Below are 8,983 nucleotides of genomic sequence, written 5' to 3'. Positions count from 1 at the left end.
ATATTAATATTATTAGCAATTTGTAGGCTTTATATACACTCATGACAAGAATTTGAATACGGGTATAGATAATGAATAACGCGCCGCATAGCGATAAGCGACTGAACTATTTTATAATACTTTGTAATAAGCTGCCGATTTTGTTCGGTTTTTGCTGCCAATTTGCCATCAGATTGCGCACTCTAGATCCTGCTCAGTTTTTGCCGACAATCTGATGTCAGTCATGTCAGCAAGCTTTTCTCGGTTTCTGCCGCCAATTTGTTGTGTAGTTATGTTAGCAAGCTTTGCTTGATTCTTGCCGACAATCTGCCAGTTTAATCGGTAATAACAATTCTTGTACCAAATTTGTAGCCTTTTTGCTAACAATAATTTGTAGCAAGCACTTGGCAATATCTGTTAGAACAGACCTGGCTGACAGGGTCTGCCCTGTCTATTATATTGGATGTCTTTTGGATTTCCAGAGGACATATACATGTGCAATTAATTGTTAACAATTAATTTTGCAATTAATTGTTAATTTCGTTTAATATTAATAATTGAATTTGATGCGCACATTTTCATATATCCAAAATTATTATTTTTTAATATTTCATGAGAAATTTTACTGTTCGCAACATTCCAAAAACTTTACAAACAATAGTATCCCAGACAGCACAAAACATCCTCAGAATCATCCTGAATATGTCCAGGACGGTTCAGGACATTTGTAGGATGTTTTAAGATATTATTATAAATATATTTATAAAAGTTTAATATGCATACATAATTATTTTTAGTTGTGTCGATTATTTTATATAATTTAAAAATCTTAAGTATTATAATAAGTATTAATGTCCTATAAATGTCCACTGGATAACCCCTGGATGTCTGTAGGATATATCTGCCCTGTCTATTATATTGGATGTCTTTTGGATTTCCAGAGGACATATATATGTGCAATTAATTATTAACGTTAATTTCGTTTAATATTAATAATTGAATTGATGCGCACATTTTCAGATATCCAAAATTATTATTTATTTAATATTTCATGAGAAATGTTACTGTTCGCAACATTCTAAAAACTTTACAAACAATAGTATTTAACCGCTAGTTCGTTTGTTTACCGCTATGCGACACGCGAACTCGTATTTGAGATTTGGTCATGAGAATTATATAAAGCTTGCAAAGAGCAACTGACAGGAAATTACAAATGTAATTATTTTCTATCAGTTCAATTTCTGATGCAATCCCAACATAGGGAATTCAGATATTAGATTGTTTAGAAAATATTACACAACTCAAACCCGGGAGCCAAACCTAAAATATTAAAGAACGGTGAACTATTTTTAATATTAGATTTTTAATATTGGCAGTAAATAACAAAACATAATTTTAATTTATATTTAAATTTTAAAATTTGCTCTTTGAAACATACGAAAAATATCCCTAACGTATCCTATAAAAATCCTTAGGATGTTCTACAGGATCTCCCTGGATTCTCCAGAGGTTAATATACGGCTATCATTTACTCTTCCTCAGGACATCCAGAGGAGATCTGAGGATTACAATGGGATATCCTGAGGATATCCTACATGTATATCCTGGATGCCCTTTGGACGTCCTAAGGACATCCTTGTGCTGTCTGGGAACATTGTAATTATTTTTATCAGTTCAATCTCTGATACGATTTCCGTATCAGGAAATTCAGATATTGAACTGATTTATTGTTTGTTATTATCTGCTTAAAATATAAAACAGAAATTAACTTCCATATAAACAAAATCTTTAATTTTATAAATTAAATTATTTAAATTTACCTATAATATATTACATTAATATGTGTTATATTATTACTGTAATTGGGCTTAGTTTTGCCGTCAAACAAACGTCAGAAAATGACATCCCGTGGATGTAATATATCGACTTCATTTTCGGGTTTCATGAGACCTAACTTAGGATGTCTAATTGGTCATTTTGTGACCAAAATTTACTCATTGTAACGTCAGTTTGCTACTTGGATAGACTATTACATGACTGTAACAATCATATAACATGTTAGTAACATGTTATATTCATTTTATATAACTGTAATTTTGTATGAGTGGGAAATTACAACTAACGTGAATGTTATATGTAACAAATACGTTATATATTACCCCAGATAGCCAAGAATGATAAAATCACGTTTTGCCAAAGCTTTGCGACAAAGTGTGCTTTAATTTTGACAACAATTATGTAGCAAACATTTCTCTTGTTTTGGTTTGTCTAAAAGTTTGAAGCAAATTGACGGCAAAATTTTTCGTCTCACGATGCTGCAAATAATAAAAAAAGGCTTGCCCGTAAATTTTACGCATAGAAGAACACGTATGATCCCAGATAGCAAAATGCTAGCAGCATGCGCACAGATTGGCAGCAAATTTAATCAGAATTTCATGCCAAAACCATAGCCATCTGTGACCACATTAAGCTCAGGTTTTGTCGACAGAGCCTGCTGACAGGCAATGTGAGCAAATTGGCAGCAGAAATCACGCAGAGCCTGCGCGCAATCTGACGGCAGATTGACAGCAGAAATCGAGCAATTTCTAGACATTTATATAAAATGGTACATTTAAATGGATTTAAACATTTAAAGGGTCTCGAGTCCAAGTAGCAAAATGACAGTAAATTTTGGTCACAAAATAACCAATTAGAGTTAATCCTAAAGTTAGGTCTCATTCAAAAATGACGTCAATAGTTGATATGTCACATTCACGGGATGTCATTTTCTGACGTTTGTATTAATAATATAAATTTATAATATTAATAACATGTATTAATGTAATACATATATGAAAATTTGAATAATTAATTTATGAAATTAAATCAAAATTAAAATATTTTATTTATATGGAAGTTAATTTCTATATTATATCTTAAATAGATATAATAACGAACGATTTTCACTTATTTGGATAATTTCTTTCCAAATAAGTGAAAATCGGATATTTATCTGTCTGATTTTCTAAAAATCAGTTAAATATCTGAATTCCCGGTACGGGAGTTATATCAGAAATTAAATTGATAGAAATAATTACGATGTTATTAGCCGCATTACGCAAAAGAGTCGCTAACTTTCTCGCCTTTAAAAAGCGGGACATATTCGAGGTGAATATTGAAGGCGCAAAAGAGAAAGGGAAAGAAAGATTTTTGTCAGAACCTTATTCCAAATACTCCCATTATCTATATCTGGAAGGAAATCAAGCGATTCAAGACATCACCGCTCCTCCTCCTCGCTCTAATTACTTCATCTCGGACAATATATGAGACCCTACCGACTCTATGTGCCCCCCGTTCTCTCATAGAAAATACTTCTCTCTCGAAGATTTTCCCACGAACTATAGCTGTAAAAGAGAGAGCCCTTTTACTTATAGAGAGCTTGAATCGACGCGCTCTTCACCGGGCATTGACCAAATATATTATAGCATGATTTCGGCTCTTCCTGAGGAATATTTGCGAGTTTCCCTCGACATTTATAATGAGCTCTTGGATGGGGATTTGTTCCACCCATCATAGCATCATTCTCTTGTTTTCCTCATCCTCAAGTCCACTCCGGAAAAGTTCTGCCCTATCTCGCTCACTTTTTGTTTGTTGAAGGTATTGGAGAGAATGATTTTGACCTGCTTAGATTAGTGGATCGAATTTTCGGGGATTCTTCCCTTTACTCAGTTTGATTTCCGTAAGAGAAAATCGTGCTTAGATAACTTAGGCACTGCTGATTACCGAAATTTACAATGGCTTTGTATCCCGCCAGTCCACTGCTTGTTTGTTCCTGGACATCTACGGAGCGTTTGACAATGTTGTTTCAAATATATTAATCGCGGACCTCGTAAGCATGAATCTTCCCGTTGAAATCTGTGTGTGTTGGTTCAGCTGCCAATTAATAAATCAAAGAAACATTCAATTTGTAAATAATGGCGAAATCTCTACATATAATAAACAGAGATGTTCCGATCAATTTTAAGCCCTCTCCTATTTAATCTTTACACCTCTAAGTCTAAACAATATCTTGCCGGTAGCTGTCAAATCATTTAGTTTGCGGACGACATGATATATGTGAAATTCTCAGATATCCAGGACTCATTCAAGATATTGAAAAGATCGGTGAACAGATTTTCATAATTTCTACTTATCAGGGGCTTATCTGTATCTCTTACCTTATTGTCTTTAGCAAAAAAAGAATCAGCTGTCTTAATTTTGCGATAATCCTAAACGGCGCTACCGTCAACTCCTCATACAAGTTTCTCGAAGTTTTACTAGATTTTAGAGGACGAGAGCATCCTCGTTATTTGGCGGGCAAATGCAGAAAACTCGAAAACATTATGAAATCATTGAGCGGGGTCTGGTGGAGAGCGGACTCCAGGACCATCCTCAATATATTCAAGGCCTTGGTGCGGGGATCGATCAAGTACAGATTTTTTATTTTTCCTACTCATAATAAGAATATAATGATATTCTTAGAAAAGACTTAATGCAGAGCTCTACGTTATTGCATCGGTTTAAGATGGACAACTCCGATCAACGTGATTTACGCAGAAATAGGAATTGACCCAATTTGGCATCGTTTTATGTACCTGACATAAAAATTCATTCTCAAATCCTGTGCCTTTAGAGATAATATACTCATTGATAAACTTAACGACCTACAGGCAGCTCTCTTTAACAACAGATTTGATTTATTTAATAGATTTCGTTTATATAGAATAGTAGTATAGCTAGGCCGGTTCTAATTCAGGTCCTCTGAGGGGGGTGAGGGGCGAGGGGAAACTATCGCGGGGGGGGGGGGTATGACGAACCGCGTCCTAACAAGTAGGCGAGGGGGTCCGCGGTGAGGAAGGATGGGAACCGCGTTCTAACCAATAGGCAAGGGGTCCACAGAGAGGGGGAAAGGGGGACCGCGGCGAAACCGATAGGCGAGGGGTTCGCGGAGAAGAAGGAATGCACGCGTCCGCGAGTAGGTGGGAGAGAGATAGCGCGAGGCGTCCGTAATGTGTGGGAGAGGGATAGCGCTAGATATTGCATGCACATAGAAGAAGAATGGCGTTCGCATACACGTTGGAGAGAGATAGCGCACAGGTATGAGGCAGATAGCGTGAGGCGTTCGCATGCATGAGAGAGAGAGAGAGGGGGGGGGGAGAGAGAGAGAGAGAGAGAGAGAGGGGGGGGGAGAGAGAGAGAGAGAGAGAGAGAGAGAGAGAGAGAGAGAGAGAGAGAGAGAGAGAGAGAGAGAGAGAGAGAGAGAGAGAGAGAGCGAAGCATGCACTTGGGAGAGAGAGATAGCGTTCGCATGCTAAGTTTTGCAGACTGTGCATATCTATTACATCGTTTTATTCATATGTAAAGGAAGAGATAAATAATTAAATTCACAGATAAATAGTAAAATAACTTATTTATTATACAAGCATCGTAAAGAATATCATGCACAGCACATGTCAATAACTCGCAATCTATGAGTGATTCGCCGTTAAACATATCACTTTCATGTATCGCTTTTGCAGCATCGCATACATTCGCGATATTATTACGTTGTAAAACAGTTACAAATTGTTTGATTTTTTCATTTACAATATGAGTATTTTCGCATAGCCAGTAATACATATGATCTATGCATTTTACAAAATCGAATAAATATAATAGAGTTGGTGGTTTCATATATAAAGAATTATTGGATAATCCCATTTTTATAATATTCCAATCAGACATTTTAACAATCTTAATTGTCAAATTCCGAATCCGTAATGAGGTTTCAATCGACTGTAGAAGTCGTTTAATATTCACACGTTTCTGCATCAACGATTTCCACGTTTCAAAAAGCAATAATATTTGATTGCCTCGATTGTCATCGAGAACCAATTCCACGCAAGATACAGCTCCAATTTTCATTCCAATATTTGTTTTTTAGTCCAAATATTTGTATGACGTCGGGGTTAAGGCGTATTGTCTTCCAAGTATACGAACCACACGACGAGGCTCGGATGAAATGTTAGGGAGTAATAAAATATTATTTATAAAAATATTTAAAAGTATAAAATTCTTTAATTTAATTAAAACTTACTTGTTACATTTCTTCTTTTTACACAGTAAAGTTTCATCGGCATTTTGAATCGGAACATAATAATTCATGCGGCTTTCTTCAGTGGGATACATTTTTTATATGAACACAAGTGGTCGATGCAATACTGAACGTATTAAACATATTTAAAATATGTATTAGCGTTGCAAAATTGCAATGTAGTAAGGATTATTGCTGATACGATATTTTTTCTATTCAAGCCGATATATGGTTGCTTCACGATAACATCACTCCCAGGTGGAGATTTAACAAAATGCACAAAAAATGCAACGTAATATAGAATTTTCAAACACCGATGTGCGGCTGCTTCACGATGACATCACCCCTAGATATCAGAATTCAAACGCGCGTGTCAAAACATGACAAAATTGTGAAATATAAGGATAATTCTCATAGTTAAATTGCACTAACATACTTAGACAGCAGCATGTAATTTGAAACTTTTGCGATGCACCTAGGATTTGACATCATCTCTAGACGACAAAAATGCAATAATCGACAAAAATGCAACAATTGACATTAGTCAATATGTATGTGACAAACCGCAAAATAAAGATTTAATTGAAATATGATACATATGAGGGAAAGAGACATCAAGATAAAATATAAAATCGAGGTGAAGAGGTACACCTTGTCAGTATTTTCGCTAAGAGTTCCGAGACAAGAGCTATTAATAAGCGCATCTTGTTAGCAAAATTTTTGGCATAAATTTGGAAATATAGCAGAAAACAGTGCCGAACGAAATCTGCGTGAGTAATCTACAAGGGTAAATTTGATAGAGAAGTACGTTGCGTGGGAGCAACGATGCGACGAATATATCGAATCATTGGAAGAGCAAAGTCGAATCAAACGTCCACGATTATTGATTGGGATTCGACAATCGCTGATTGCCCGACTCGAGGGATTGAAGAACTTGTTACGCAGGCGTTTTATACGGCTGGCGCAGGATGTAGTACGCAACAACATGGATTGATTTGGCGAAAGATCGATACGGCGTTTGACAGCCGCATATTGACTGATGCGGTTATAAATCATAATCACATCGAGCCTCGTCAATTTTTCGAGAATGCCAAAGACATTGTGCTCGAACACGTGCAAAATATGATGAAAAAATACTTTAATGTAAAAATTAATACAATGTTCAATGGTGAATTTGTGAGGGGTGATAAACGCGCAATAAAAATATCAATACAAGAAACTATGAACTCTTTCGCACATCCGATTCACGCGAATGGTACGAGCAGCGCGTTGTCGAACCCACTCTAGCATCGCTCGAAGAATTTCAAGAACGCGATAGCGGGTGGGCATTGTTACGAATACTCGATTTAACCGTAAATATAAATAAATATAATTTTTTGCGCGCGTGATGTCACATAAAATTACCGCAGATGATAATAATGAAAAGAGCGATGATCAACGTGCAATCTAATGACAATGCGTGTTTCGCGTGGTCCGTAGTCACCGCTCTTCATCCAGCTAAATTAAAAATGGATCGGGAATCTTTGTATCCTCATTATACAACAGTGCTGAATCTCCAGGATATTGAGATTCCAGTGACTGCGAATCAAATTAAAAAATTCGAGCTTCTCAACGATATCTCAATCAATATATATAGTATCGAGGAAAAGAACATTGTTCCGATACGTCTTAGCGAGCTAAAAAGAGACAAACATTTCAACTTGTTGTACGTGGAAGAGAACAACGTTGGACACTTCGCGTGGATCAAAAATCTATTCAGACTCGTAAGCTCGCAATTGAGCAAAAAAGAGCACAAGAAATATATCTGCGATCGGTACGTATATTTTTAATAAAATATATTATAGAAATAATTGAACAAAAATAAAAAATTATTTCTTTTTACAGATGTTTGCACTACTTTGGCTTGAACAGCAAGTTACAGTCACATACGGTGTAGAAAGATGAACAAGTACATTATCCGATTACAGAGCGATAAGGACAAGTGGCTCACGTTCAACAACTATAACCGGAAAGAACGCCTTCCTTTCGTCGTATACGCCGACTTGGAGTGGAGAAGACGGAGGAAGAGAGAAATTATCAACACCATAAAGTATTTAGTATTACTTATTATGTACACTGCTCGTACGACGATTTGTTATCCGCGTATCATTCTCATCGCAGTACCGATTGCATGTCATGGTTCATCGAAAAACTAAAAAATTTAGCGCAACGTGTAAAAACTATTTTATCAGCTAATGTCCCCATAGTAAATTTAACATCCGATGAATGGAAAAAATTTTACAACGCAACACAATGCCACATATGCGAGAAACCATTCGTACAAGACGATACACGCGTACGCGATCATTGCCATCTGACAGGGCGTTAAAGAGGTCCCGCGCATTCAAATTGCAATTTAAATTATAAAGATTCTTTTTGCATTTCAATTGTTTTTCATAATTTATCCAGTTACGACACGCACTTAATTATTAAGGAAATAGCTACAGCGTTCGAAGAGGAAATCAAGTCACTTCCAATAACAAAAGAAAAATATATATCATTTACCAAAAATGTTAAACTTGTCGATGAGAAATCGAAAAATCATATTAAATAGCGTTTTATCAAATCGTATAAATTTCTTACAACCAGTCTCAATAAATTGGTATCATTCTTGAATAAAGACAAACTCAAAATTTTAAAATCTGAATTTCAAAATTTACCGAATGACAATTTTAATTTATTAACACGGAAGGTCGTCTTTTCATACAAATATATTGACTGCATCGAGAGGTTGTAAGATACATGTTTACCATCACGCGGATCATTTTACAGTTTCTTGACCGGTGACACGATATCCGAGAGCGATTACGCGCATGCCGAGAACGTGTGGGAGTGGTTCTCCATTCGAACGCTGGGCAAATATAGCGACTTGTA

Source organism: Polyergus mexicanus, unplaced genomic scaffold, assembly GCF_030449975.1.
Source record: "Polyergus mexicanus isolate NDT 795.1 unplaced genomic scaffold, iyPolMexi1.0 SCAF_9, whole genome shotgun sequence".
Taxonomy (NCBI): Eukaryota; Metazoa; Arthropoda; class Insecta; order Hymenoptera; family Formicidae; genus Polyergus; species Polyergus mexicanus.
Note: the sequence above shows the minus strand (reverse complement) of the source record.